The 14,085-nt window shown below is 45.8% G+C and overlaps 1 protein-coding gene across 2 annotated transcripts in view; it reads left to right on the top strand.

Annotated features, from left to right (window-relative positions):
- Positions 1-14,085, top strand: part of LOC133130617 (NT-3 growth factor receptor-like) — a 156,631-nt gene that overhangs the window by 45,068 nt on the left and 97,478 nt on the right. The window lies entirely within an intron of this gene.

Below are 14,085 nucleotides of genomic sequence, written 5' to 3'. Positions count from 1 at the left end.
CTTCATGCATCATTCAAAGAGGGGGAGGCACAAAATGTATCTCAGTGCAGAAGGCATGTTTGTACAGTTATGTGTTTTGAATGAGCGTGTGCATTCCACAGGCAATGCTGTATGTCAGAGGAAAGACTGAATTTATTATTTTCCCCCACAGAGCAGGTCTGTATCTCTGACCGTTAGTGGAGTCAGGTAGCCATTTCCCTCCTCCCTCTTGTAGTGCTGATTAGAACCGGGGTGCTGGATTCTGTGGACACGTCATCGCAGGGCAGACATGTCCGTGACACGGGAGTCACCTCTCCCAGATGCGGCACCAGCAGAAATGGGAGTAACGGGCCCTGGGCGCTGCGATCAGACGGGCTGGATGGTAATCTCGCCGGCGGGTGTATTGGAGCCGCTCGCCTCGCTCAAACTCACCCCACCCTCCGTCAGCCTTTGTGCTGACAGACAGCTGTCTGGCTGGATCTGACACACTGTGTACACAGTGCCAGTGAGCTTGTGCTGCACTGTCACTCACTCACAGCGGGGGGGAAACCCGCATCCATTTGGGAAGAAATACTTTCTCTCCACTGCTCTCCCGTCTCTGTGCATCCTCCTGTGCGCTGCGTCTCCCTGTCGCTGTGGTCACTGTGTGTGGTCATACTACCAGAGAAACTTCTCCATCTTCTGTTGCCTGACGTACAGTGCATAAATAAGCATCCGTCTGTGCAATGAATTTACATGCATTTACTTAGCATGCACTCTGATCCACCGCATCTTACAATTACATTTGGTGAATATTATATATCAGAATACACTCAGTGAGCAGTGAGATTTATTAGGTAGACCGGTACACCAGCTTGTTAATGCAAATATTTAGTCCGCCAATCATGTGGCAGCAACTAAATGCATAACAAACATGTAGACCTGGTCAAGAGGTTCAGCTGTTGTTCAGACCAGATGTCAGAATAGGGAAGAAATGTGATCTAAGTGACTTTGACCATGGAATGATTGTTGGTGCCAGACAGGGAGGTTAGAGTATCTCAGAAACAACTGATCTCCTGTGATTTTAGTGCAGAACAGTCTCTAGGGTTTTCAGAGAATGGCACAGAAAGCAGAAAACATCCAGTGAGCAGCAGTTCTGTGGGAAAAAATGTGTTAAATAATCACACATTACAACAGTGGTATACAGAAGAGCATCTCTGAACACGCAACACGCCAAACCTCGAAGTGGATAGGCTGCGGCAGCAGAAGACCAATAAGTATAAAAAATAAGTTAAATAAATCTGTAATAAAGTGCTCACTGAGTGTATATGCACAAATGTCTCCTGGTTGGGACTCCACTATAAGTAAAACATTGCAAAAATGTGAAATTAGTCTAGATATTGTTTCCTGGCTGCTTCTGCATGCACTGCCTTTCACACACATAATTGGTCTCTCTCCAAGGAATAGCTTTTAATCTCATGAATGGGTTGCAAATGTATACACTCAAAGGCTATAATTGTGAGGCGAATGCTGTTTCTGATTGTGCCCGTTTTCTCTGTTAGGTATTGTGTTACATGTTATGTCCCATTTATCTTGTACGGACGATGGGTCTTCTCCCTTTGAAAAATGGTTACTGTACGATGAGGTTCTGATAATCTGCCGGGTGCAGATTTAATGCTGTTCTGCTCTTGCTATAATTAAATATGTTCTGCTGTTCATCTAATTATACCTCTGGAACTTAGAGAGGGTTGCTGCACTTTCATTAAGTAATGGCGGAAGACTGAAAATGCTGCCACTTGTGAGGCCTGGCTTCTCTACCCACACGACAGGGACCCCAACTCCCAGGCACAAAAGGCACCTTTTTTGCCATATTACTGGAGTGGTCGGTGCAGAGAGTGCTTAAACTAGGACTCAGGTTTGCAGTGCCGCTCTGCAAAGGATATAGCGGCGTGTCCCCCCACTTTCTGTGACTTCTCAGACCAGCCTTTCTCCACGCTCCCGCTAATCCTATAGATGCCAAACTCTGTAATCCTCTTTCAATTGCCTCCTTTTTTTGCTCAGACAAAACCATGACGAATCTGTAGCAGTTAAAGAGGCTTATCTTACAAAACATGTTGGAAAGAAGGATGGAAAAAATAAGGGGGGCTGGAACAGTGGGCCACGTGGTGCACGCCGCACTTCAAGTGAAAAATGTCCTCTGTGTATGAAATTAGGCGCAACCTAAACACTGTGGGCTATCTCTCCCACTCCCCCATTACAGCGCGCTTCATAAACGTGATGGAGAGGCAGCACTGTCCCTCCGAGACAGGTCCTCTGGTCTGTAATAATGCCGCCTCCATTCCCATTCAACCCCTCTCATAACAACTCATTAGTAAACGCGGGGAATTCTGACACTTCTTTTATTGAATCCAAGTCAGTGGCGCTGGGCTCTAATAACTCTATGCTTGAGAGGCCTGTCTCCTTGGAGGTACACTAAACATCTTGTTTAATATTGTGTCTACTCTCTCACTCACAACTGTCCTGTGAAACTACAGCTTTGATTGAGACATGATGTAAACCAGTGTGTTTATCAGTTTGGCCAGGAGGGCACGGCTGCTTGCCGTATGGGGAGAGTCGTGTTGTATAAATATGCTTGTTTTAAAGTGGATTTCAGTGGAGCGGGTGGGGTTGGTGACCCTGGGCCGGTGTTTATCTGTTCTGTCTCGGCTCCTCAGCCCCCTCCCCCCCCCAGTCCTCCCGGAACGCACCTACATGGTGTGGAACGATTGTAATTGTGATGGGGCAGGTGAATTAGGAGGTCAAGGTGGCAGGAGGTGCGCAGGGATACCCGGCGCTTGTGCCAAGACCACCGCCAAAGCCAGTTTACCGCACCATCTGTGCCTGCTCCTACCGCTCAGGAGACCTCACTGAGACAGCTCAAGATGGCCGCCCCTGGGCAGCAGGGCATAGCAGAGAGGCGGGTGGCCACAGGAAGCTGCTCTGTGGGTGTGGCAATGTGCCAGGCTTGCCGATAACAGAGGCTCCTTCCTTATTAGGGTGTTCTTACACCTTTGATTAGGAGGAAGACTGTCCAGCACAGTGATTCTTTGTGATAACATCAGAGCCTCTTAGCATTCAGAGGAGAAGTGGCTAATGGAAATTCAGCACCTGTGAAAACTGATGTTATGGAGTCAGGGCTAAATTTAAGCTTGCTAAATTTTCTTTGCCTTCACCACTGGAATGAAATCGGCATGAGCTGAATAGTCCGAATTTTTGGACTAATATCTACAGTCGGGGAAACACATATACATTTTTAGCAGAGTGTGTACAGTGATGGCAGGAACATAAAGCTCTTAAAGCTGCTGTGTAATATTCTCGGTGGGACCAAGGTTCCTCCTATAAATACCATCGCTCGCATTTCAATGTTACCCGTTGCCAGTTCTGGCCAGATGCCTGTGTCCAATATGGTCACAACTTGCAGCAGGAATACTATCAGCCCCTTGCATTTCAGGATGTTCAATGTCCATTTTATCGCTTTGTGTTCTTGTGCATCCTTACCTGGTCTAGCTTGCGTATTTTTTTTTGCCCTTTGTTTGGCACCCCCGTACAGATGTTGCCCCTCGGTGCTTAGAACGGGCCCTGCTCCCACCTGTCAGGATTAAAGCTCAAGCACAGTGTGGCTCTCCCTCTTCAGTCCGCTCGCCAGCGGATCCCATCACATTAATGCTGTCCAGAGCATGGCCAGTGAGTGCTCACCCAAAACAGGCAGGGGATGAAAGTGCGGTATGCAGGTACCATTTGTCATACACAGACAAATGATACGCTAGAGTGCTCTTTTTGGGAGTACACCCAATAAGCAAAGGCACCTTTAAATGTAAAACTCTGAGAGACTTTTAGATGGATTTACTGTAATATCTGAGACCCTGACAAGCCAATGTAATATAATCCACAAAATAGTATTACTATTATTTATATTATTAATAATAATGACTTGTTGTGCCAACAGTTACTAGACACTTTTGGAAATGAAAAAGACTGATTTAAATGTATAAAACAGCGGATAATCACAGGCCTGTAAATATTTACATTAACCTCATACTGTACACACTGAAAAGGCACCTTGATCATACTGAACGGTCGCACTTTATCAGAGTGGAATATTTCCCCAGTGGAAAGTAAAAAAAGTTTCAGGAGTTCTTTAAAATGTCTTATTTCATTCTATTCCCAGCAGGTGTGTTGGGTGCAGGGTCAGGGATTGTCTAGAGAGCAGAGTGAGGAAGGGAGGGAGGGAAGGAGAGACAGACAGACAGTGAAATATCTATTTCTGCTAGACAGCTGCCGGCTTTAAGCCTCTCTGGGACATTTTCTGTAACTGGAAGTCCCAGGCTCAGGACAAAGTCAGTCCTGTGGAAGAGGCACTGGTTTCAGAGCGCGAGATCACACAAGGACAGACACCAGCAGAAAGACTGAGATTTACGATATAGCACTCCCACATCAATGAGGAAAATAATACCAAAAATATTCAATATCTCAGTTCAACTCTATGTTCTGTCTTTGAACATGCCTACAATGAGCACAACATGCAGATGCCACATAAATAATGCATCTCTGTGTGACGTCTTCAGTATTAAAATATACATAACGTTGAATAATTCAGGGACGCGTTCACATCAAAGCCACCGTGTTTTCCCTCTGTGGCCTCCTGCTGACACGCGCTGACCTTGATTTACCTGCTATCCACTGAACATCATCACTAGCCTGAGAGCTGGAGCCTGCTATCCACTGAACATCATCACTAGCCTGAGAGCTGGAGCCTGCTATCCACTGAACATCATCACTAGCCTGAAAGCCGGAGCCTGTTATCCGCTGAACATCATCACTGGGAAGGTGAACTTTTCTGGTCGCACTCTCAGGACCTCTCAGGGAAATGTACATAAACAGGGAGAAATTGTCTCTTGTAAAACTTAGCCCTATAAGCTGTTTACTGCCGCGTTGATAATGGCACCGAAGCTGCCGATTGGAGCAGATCAGCAACCATGTGGACATATAATCTTCTATTATAGTGCATTTAACAGCACTCTTATGGGCCACTCTTGTCAGAATAACGCTGCTTGTTTAGGTAATTATCACCAATTGTGTGGCACTAAAATAACGCGCAGTCATTTGGCAGTGTCCCGTTGTGCCAATAGAAATTGGGCTGTTCAATCTGCATTACACCTTGCTCCAGATCTGAGGCACAGACAAAAAGGACAATTACACATTTTGTCACAATAAAATAGATGCGTGTGTGGTTGTGTGCGTGAGAGACAGAGAAAAATCACACATCAGAAAGGTTGGTGAAGTCCACTGAAAGTGATCGATCCACGTTTCCTGTGTATCAGTCAGTTATATGTGCTCTCTTGAAAACCAGTTATCATTTGGCCTAACATTTATGAAGTGTTCATCTTGTCACCACACTCCTCCTGCTCTTGGAGCAGTGATGCCAGCCATTGATCGGCTCCTTAGTCATAGCTGTCACCGGTGACTCAGTGGAAGTATGAGCATGCAGAGATGGAGAAGGGTGCAGGGGGGAGTCCAAGGTGGCTATGAGGCGTGAGGGAGAATTGGTGAAGAGAGAGATAACTCTCCCTCGGTTCAAACAAACGACTGGTATAAATAAATGATCAGTCTTACTGGGGGAGGGACCCACAGCATAACTGGCTGCACAGTATGTGGCTGCGTGCTATCGCCTGAGAGAAAGCACACGGGCAATGCCACTAGGACAGGAACGGTCTCTAATAGTCCCGCCAGTAGGGGATAATGTATATTGCCTTTATTCTTAATTGGCTATTGTTGTTTATTACCACTGTTATTTTTTTAACAAAAGCCCCCAAATCCCTCCCCCATTAAGGGTCCAAGCACCCTTCGTTATTCTTCTTTTAAATTATTACTGTTAATATACTGTAACTGTTATTGCTACAATTGTTGTTTTATGTAAACAATCGCATTGGCAACAAAAATAAAATAGAGAGATTGAGAGTTTTAACACGCCTCACAGCAAGGAGGTCCTGGGTTCGAATCCCCGTCGGCCGGGGCCTCTCTGTGTGGAGTTTGCATGTTCTCCCCGTGTCTGCGTGGGTTTCCTCCGGGAACTCCGGTTTCCTCCCACAGTCCAAAGACATGCAGGTTAGGCTGATTGGAGAGTCTAAATTGCCCATAGGTGTGAGTGTGTGAGTGAATGGTGTGTGTGCCCTGCGATGGACTGGCGACCTGTCCAGGGTGTATTCCTGCCTTTCGCCCAATGTATGCTGGGATAGGCTCCAGCCCCCCTGCGACCCTGTTCAGGATAAGCGGGTTAAGATAATGGATGGATGGATGGAGAGTTTTAACACACCTTTATTATGACACTACAACAAAACATCACAAGGCACAGAAAACCTACAAACCCCTACCCCTACAAAACCCAAGGAAAGGAGAGAAGAGAAAAGAGAGAGGGAGGGAGGGAGATTCTTTACGATTACATTGCTGGTCACACACAGCACTTTCCTCGTCCCTAATCTCAAGCTAGCCTAGCAGCCTAATAAGGCAGGCTGGATCTTGGGTAATGGGCTTGTCTTCCAGATTACTCTACCATTTTCTCTTTCTCAGTGCCCTTCTCCCTCTGCGTGTAGTTGTGACTCCTTCACCAGAGCTCCTCTCATTGTGCGTGTGGCAGGGGGCTTCAGCCGGTGTGAGGATGTCAGGCGGTGTCCTTGAGTGCGTGTCTGTCATGCGGCAGTGCTGGCGGCGCGGTGCAGCGGGGTGCGGCAGGAGCAGCTCAAACAGTGCAGCGAGGCTGTTTACCCGGGTGCCATGTTTTTCAAACATATTCTGAAGGCCACTCTTCAAAGAGCTAACGATGACTCACAGCGTGGCACTCTGCACGGTTTTCCCTCGTTGCCCAAAGTTTTGGATTTGAAATTCGGCTGTAAGTAAATTTAGTTTGACATTGCCCTGCTTCGACCACAGTTTCCTTCTGCAGTCGTAGACATGGCAGAGTCACAGTCATCGTTAAGGACTGCCGTTAAGGGGATGGGGTAGAGAGTGGTATATATACTGGTGAATCCATTGGTTGTTGTGCATATGAGGAGTGATGTTGAGCATGTGATGTCAGAAACGATGAAAATCTGACAATGTAAACAGATGAACCTCAGTTGCATCTCACCAGTGTATTACTGTATGGAATAATGAGAAAGAACTGTGATACTCAAGGCTCCACACAATCTGATCTGGCGTGAATAGTTCCTGTACATGTACATCCCTGTGCCCCCCCATCCATAAGGTGCCTGCCAATCATGCTAATGAGGGCATTAGGCACACACCTGGTTCTCCATGTGGGAGTCCGCGCCCCCTAAACCTGTACAATACACGCATTGCGTGTCCATGGGCGATCTGCTCCTCGTTCCACCAATGAGGATACCAGATCTCTGCATGGAAGTGATGACAGTGATAAAAAAGGACAGTGTTTCTCCTGCTTTGCTGTACGCCCGCGTCCAAACACATCATTTCTCCACTCCTTTGTCTCTGGCAGCTACAGAGAAGACTCCTCATTGTGTAAAGAGAAATTAGATCTATACCATCTGAGGCGTTAATTAAGCAGGCACACTTGTTACGAAGCGTGCTAAACGAGACTGTACGTAGGGGGGGGGAGAGAACGTGCCGTTCTCAAACGTGTTGTTTTTACAGTCTCCCACATCTGTATTCTGCTCTGAGCTGCGTCTGTGTGCTGCTCTGGGGCCAGTCTGTATAAACCCGGCCCTCGTTATTACGGAGGAGTGATGGTGCTGCTGATGCCAGTGAAATTGGGGGAGGCTGTCGAGTGGTGGTGTGGAGGTGGCAGGGAGCCAAGGGCTTATTGTTGGTTTCATCCGTTCTCTTCGTTCTGCTAACGCCTCGCTTTCTCACACTCTCACCATGACCTGCTTATTTATTTATACCTCCTTTTGTGTTTTCCCATTCCACTCTGAATTATGGGTCACATGGAGAAACTATCTATGTGCGTTTTTCTGTGTGTGCACCTGTGTGCTTACGCGTGTGTGTGTATGCACATACTTCTGTGCCTGTGTCTATGTTTGTGTGTGCCGGCATGCCTTAGAGAATCTATCCTCCCCACTTTACACAGACATGTCCTGATTTGTCCTACATCTGAGAATATACATTTACCAAAGAATAAATAATAATAAAAAAAAAGTTTTCTCAACAGCAGTCCTGTGTGAATACAGAATATTAATTGAGACGCAATCTACGAGGCCAGTAAATTTACCAACACGCGACAAGGGACAGCATTAGCATTCATATAATCATGGCCCTGGAAGGGTGGAATGGATTTCTTTTTTACATTGTTTGTTTTGTTTTACTCACAGAGAATAATAAATGTGTGTCCATGAAGGGAGGCTCTGGCAGATGAAGCGTCGGTATCCGTAATGAGACAATTAGTGAGCGGACCAGGGGCTCCAGCGAAGCGGCGTTGGACAAACAGCTCTGTCTCACTCTCATTGTTTTGCCCCCGAGCTACATCATGATGACTAAAGGAATAATCTAATCAGAGCGAGGGAACTAATGCATATTCCCCCTGAATAATGCCTCCTCTGCCTCACCCGCACCAGGCTTCAGGGGCCGGGCTTGGGCGGGGCCCGGGGAGGGGCAGTTCTGTCGCATTCCGCCCAGGTGTCGGCTGCTGTCAGGGATTGGCTGTATTTTGAGAGGAAGAGGTATGGAGCAAGGGACATGCTGTGTCCTGATCCCCCAGGACAGTGGTCTAATAATGTGCCTAACTGGGGAGTTGCCGTGCTACCAGCTCTGGTGGTGGCTGTATTCATGCTGCTGTGGGCCCTGGGGGAATGCGCTATCAGTGCTACGCTGCTAAATAATGAAACAGTCAATGGGGTGGGCTCACTATGCCTCCTCCTAACCAGCACTGTATTCTGTGGGGCCTGGCAGCTCTGCAGGCACACCTAGTCCAACCAAACACCAGCGCACATTGAAGCTTTAATGGTAAATGGCAGGCATTTATATAGTGCCTTTATCCAAAGTGCTGTACAATTGATGCTTCTCCATTCACCCATTCATACACACACTCACACACCGACGGCGATTGGCTGCCATGCAAGGCCCCGACCAGCTCGTCAGGAGCATTTGGGGGTTGGGTGTCTTGCTCAGGGACACTTCGACACTGCCCGGGCGGGAGATCGAACCGGCAACCCTCCGACTGCCAGACGACTGCTCTTACTGCTTGAGCCAAGTCGCCCCCACAAGCCCCCACAAGCTTTGTGTGCCCTCAAATCAGGGGTGGGGGGCTGAGCAGTCTCATTAGATTTGCTGGCCGATGGAAGGCCGTACAGAAATGTCTGGGAGAGTGAAAATCAGGCATGTTGATGGGCAATTTCTTTGTGATTGTATAATAACCGCATGGCAATGTCGACATGCCTTGATGATAATTGGCTGTTCATGAGATAAGGCTGTTTGTTTTACGCCCCCACTTCCTGGTGACTCTGTATACCTGTGTCACGTGCCACAAGGATGAAAAAAAAGAACAATTTTGTTTTAATTAAAGATCTGAGCTCAAGGTTTCCTCCCAAGGTTTTTAATCCATCGTCAGCTTTGAGTCGTTTGGACCCTATGAAATTCGTAATGTAATTAAAATCGTGCTAGTTTTCACAACTGCTAGTTTTCTCCCATTCTCCGAGTTGTAAAATGCATGTGGGACTGATAGTTTAACTCGAGCTTTTCTACCTCAAAGCTGATTCAATGCTTTTGCATAATTTGAGTTTATCGAAACAATACATCCTGCGTGCAGTTTCCATGGACACCAATAACATCATTCTCTGAATTCTGATGAGATTGATGTACAAGGTACTTTTAAAATGAGGGAGGAAAATAAATAATGATCTTTGTAAAAACATCGGCAGCTTGTCCTGTGTTTGAGATTTTATGTTATTTAAATGCAAAGAAAGCTCTGACACAGCTTATATAAAAATGACCAAACCAGTTTAAACCAGACCAAACCAGTTTAAGCCAGTTTTTTTTTTACTGCCATTTAGCAGACACTCTTTACTGAGAGTGACCAACAATGTAAACACAAGTACAAATATCAGGGATAAAAGTCCCAGTAATTCCCTACAGGGGGAGGAAAAATAGTCCCTAAAAACAACAAGTTCAAGTGCAGACTCGATTAACAACGTGACAACTGCCCCGTTGAACATTAAACTAAATTATGCAAACAAGAAAAATGAATGAGCATTAACCAACCGCAAAGGACCCCCTGTGTGGTAGAAGGTAGTTTTCACAGCCACACGGTCATGGGGAACATAAAGAAAGCAGGCAGTAGACAGTAGGAGCTGATGGCCTGAGGCAGCAAGCCTGGGGCCCAGCACGGCAAGGACACACTGTGAACTAATGATATTGCCAAAAACACCTGGGTTTAAGCAAAAGCCCCGACACAAGATTGTGTGAAAACCGAACCAGAAACAAAGAAATACTAAGAAGGGGCCTGGCGGGGCTTGGAGTCATGCAGCTAAATGTCTTGTTGGGTATATACGGTATGTGTCCCACAGCCATATAACGGGGCACAGGGTTGAGCTTATCCCCCTGTATACGTGCCCTTTTGGTGCAGGCCCGTGTCACTGGTTGTTAAAGGGAGCCGATTCTTCATCTGTGGCAGGTGAGCACGGTGTGCTGTGAGCTGGACTGCGGTTCACCTCTGTCCTTGGAGCTGATGGTCCAGTCTCTCCAGAATTAGTGTCCTGTGTCCTTGGTGCTGACAGCTTCCTCTGCAGTTTTGGCAGCGATCTATCATCTCACCTCTTCCAGCACCGCAAGAGTTCTCACAGAACGTGAAGCGGTCTGTGGCCTCAAACTACAAAGGTTTATTTCCTCTGGCGTGGACAGTCACTTGCACCATGATCCATATCATTGCAGATCTCGCCTGCCCATGCTGAAGTGAATCACTGTAACACATAAAATGCTTCATAGAGATAAACCACCCACCCCCTGGGGGTATGAACTTGGATCTCCGTCTGAGGAATTGTGATATTGATAGCTTGTCTTCAGGAAGGGTCTGGGGTGGCTTATTTGTCAGAGTATCTTGAACGTCTCTGCTCAAATGTTTGATTTCTCAGAAGAGGTATAGGAAATTTCACTTGTAGTGAGTAGGAACTTTTCCTCTGGTCAGATTTGAAATCTTGTGACTTAGGCCTCGGCCAAAGGGGAACGATAAATTGTCGCATCTATGGACTCTAGCAAGTATTTGTTAGACAGTTAATCATTGCCGCTCAATAGTCTTATAATTTTGTGGGAAATATTATTTTTGTGCGGAATGTGAAAGTGGGTAGAAGGATCCAACCCTTGTCCCGAAACCAGTTGACCTGCTTCAGATGTGAATAATTTTTGTTAATATTCTATTTTTTTATAACTACATGCACTTAATATTTTGGTTTGCTCATTGCATCTGAAAGTATTTATTTTTTTATCCATCCATCCTTCCTTCCTTCCATCCATCAATCTCGCCAATCCAATTTTAGCTGACATTTCTGTGCACTGTAGCAAGGAATGACCTTTGAAAAGGACACTTCCTGTCATGGTTGCCCTGGCCAGTTCTTGCTCCTGTGGAAGGTGCCCTCCTCCTTGCCTGGCCTGTGGGCAGGGGGTTGAGTAGGCCTGGCGCCTCAACGTGGAGCCTCTCAGAGTGTCCAATCACCTTTCACCATCACAGGGAGGCTTGAGCAGCGCTGCCTTGATCTCATGATCAATGCACTGATTTAAGCCACCCAATACAATACATTGATAAAAGAGGAGGAGGTGCGCTGTGAGTGGTAATGAAGCTTTCAAAAGGACTCAATAGTTCCCCTGTTTATGCGAATGAGGGTTATTATCTACCTCGTCAGCTCTACAAACCCACCACTCCCCTCCCCCACGCGCAGCGCTCAAACCCACCTACACACACTTATGTGTACACTCAAACGCCTGGACCCATGGAAATCTAGAATGACACACAAATATATTCATATATATGCAGAAGTACAGTGCAAAGAACACAACTTGGAACATCCTTTTATGAAGCATTGGCTTTATCAGGCTTTTATTTTTCTACTGTTTCTTCTATTCACTCTATTCAGCTCTCTAATTTGGATTTTTTTACTGAATACAAGGAAAACAATTCAGTTCTTTTCCATGCAATTATATTTTTCCTTTTTCACGATGTAACCCACTTGGATGTAGTGCTTTCATTGATAAGGATGGGATTTGTGTAATACTGTTTAAATAATGAATGGCAGATGCACTCTTAAGATAGAAAGAACCAGTGTTGTGAAAGGTTTCTTATTATATGAAGGCCCTTCTTTCATCATGAAGTCAACATAAAATATTTTTTTTGTTCTTCTTAGCATTTTTCAATGCAGCCATTTAGATTGCTTCTATTGGTCATATATTTTATTTCAAAATACAGAATTTTTTCCATTTCTGTGCAGGAGTGTATCCGACCCGGGTTCAAATAGTATTTGTTTTTGATTCAAATACGTTTCTGTGCTCTGTTGATCTTGCCTTGTGTAGCCTGCAAGGAGGAGGAGATGGGTGGGGTTTACACTTTTGGGATCATTGACAGAGCAAAAACACATCAGGCATGCTTAGTCAAATGCAGAAGGGTATTTGAATCCAAAACAAATACATGCTATTTCAACCTGAGTCTGGAATGTATAAGGCACGTCACTTTATTACTTTCATCCAGTTTGTATAACCTAGAATTATTTATCAACTGTGTATCTTTATTTAGATGTGATTTAGCTGTTCTTCATTGGCTGTCCATTCTTCACACATATCTGTGTGTGTGTGTGTGTGTGTCTGTCTGTCTTATTGATATAATTTTAAGTCTGATCAGTTTAATTAGGATACTTGTAACACATATGTGTTGATGTGTGCTTTGTTGAGGGATGACCTGTATCTAAGAATAGAAGTTGTTAGGTTCACAGTACGCGTAGCGTTTTTTGTGTCATTTCCCGCCCTGTGGTAATGAGATCCTCCCAGAGGTCCTTGGGAGCGCGGACAAGGACGCCTGTGCCCACGGAGATGTGTGCTTTCCCCGCGCCCCCTCCCATCGCCCACCCCTGCACAACAGGATGCAGGGACGGCTTGAGGATCCTCAGTCTGTTGTTGCCATGGAAACCGGCCTGATCAGGGGAACAGTGTTTGCTGTAAGAGCACGAGGAGCCGGATGAGGAGCTGGCCGATTAGTTCAAACAGCACCTCCGCAGCCTCCCCGTTCTGTGCAGTGCGCTCACCGTGGGGTCACGGGCGAGGCTAACCTCCTCGGACTAGAGAAAGAGCAACAGTAAAGTAGCAATACCTCGGTGTGACCAGAATGGTTCATTACATAAGACAGGGTACGCTGTTACACCATGCTTACTGCATGGGAAACCCTGAAAGTTAATGTACTGTATATTGATGCTCCTGAGCATTATGATCTTGGCCTAATTTTGCGGGTATGTAGAGGCGTGGCAGGCTAAGTTTCAGAGGATATGTCCCTTTCCCTTTCTTATTGCTTATTACTCCACTAACAGTGCTAAGACTTGTTGAAGCTGTTAAGGCTGCAGAGCTCAGTCCACTGGAATACTAGTCCTTCAGTTCTGTCCAGGAGCAGCAGAGTGATGAGGTAATAATACCAGCATCATAGCATCACGTAAGTTCAAATGCTCTATTTATAGTTATGCAGATAGATGGATAGATACATACAGTAGGTATACAGACAGAAAGATAGCACCCGCGCTATGCAACCACAGCTGCCAGATCTGTCTGGATCTGACCTTGAATGGCATTTCTATGTGCTGTTTGATGCTACGCTTTTCAATCTGACCGTATTTATTCATGTAGACTCATCAGTGTGGTGCATTCACCATTTTCTCTTCATTCACCAAGGCTGCTGCAATTATCACTTCCTGTAATTCACCCCATCATCGGGTATCAACACGGTATTCAAATGTCATTTTGAACCTAATTGAATTTTCCTTCAATCAGGAAAAAAAGGGAAATAATTCTATTTGACCAAAAATACATATTGCAGATTTTCACAGAAGGGTTCCAGCTCTTGGAAATGACTGAATGAAATTAGCATCTGTTTTAACAGTAATGGTTCCATCAAAT

Source organism: Conger conger, chromosome 6 (assembly GCF_963514075.1).
Source record: "Conger conger chromosome 6, fConCon1.1, whole genome shotgun sequence".
Lineage (NCBI taxonomy): Eukaryota > Metazoa > Chordata > Actinopteri > Anguilliformes > Congridae > Conger > Conger conger.
This window is presented reverse-complemented; position numbering and strand designations above follow the sequence as displayed.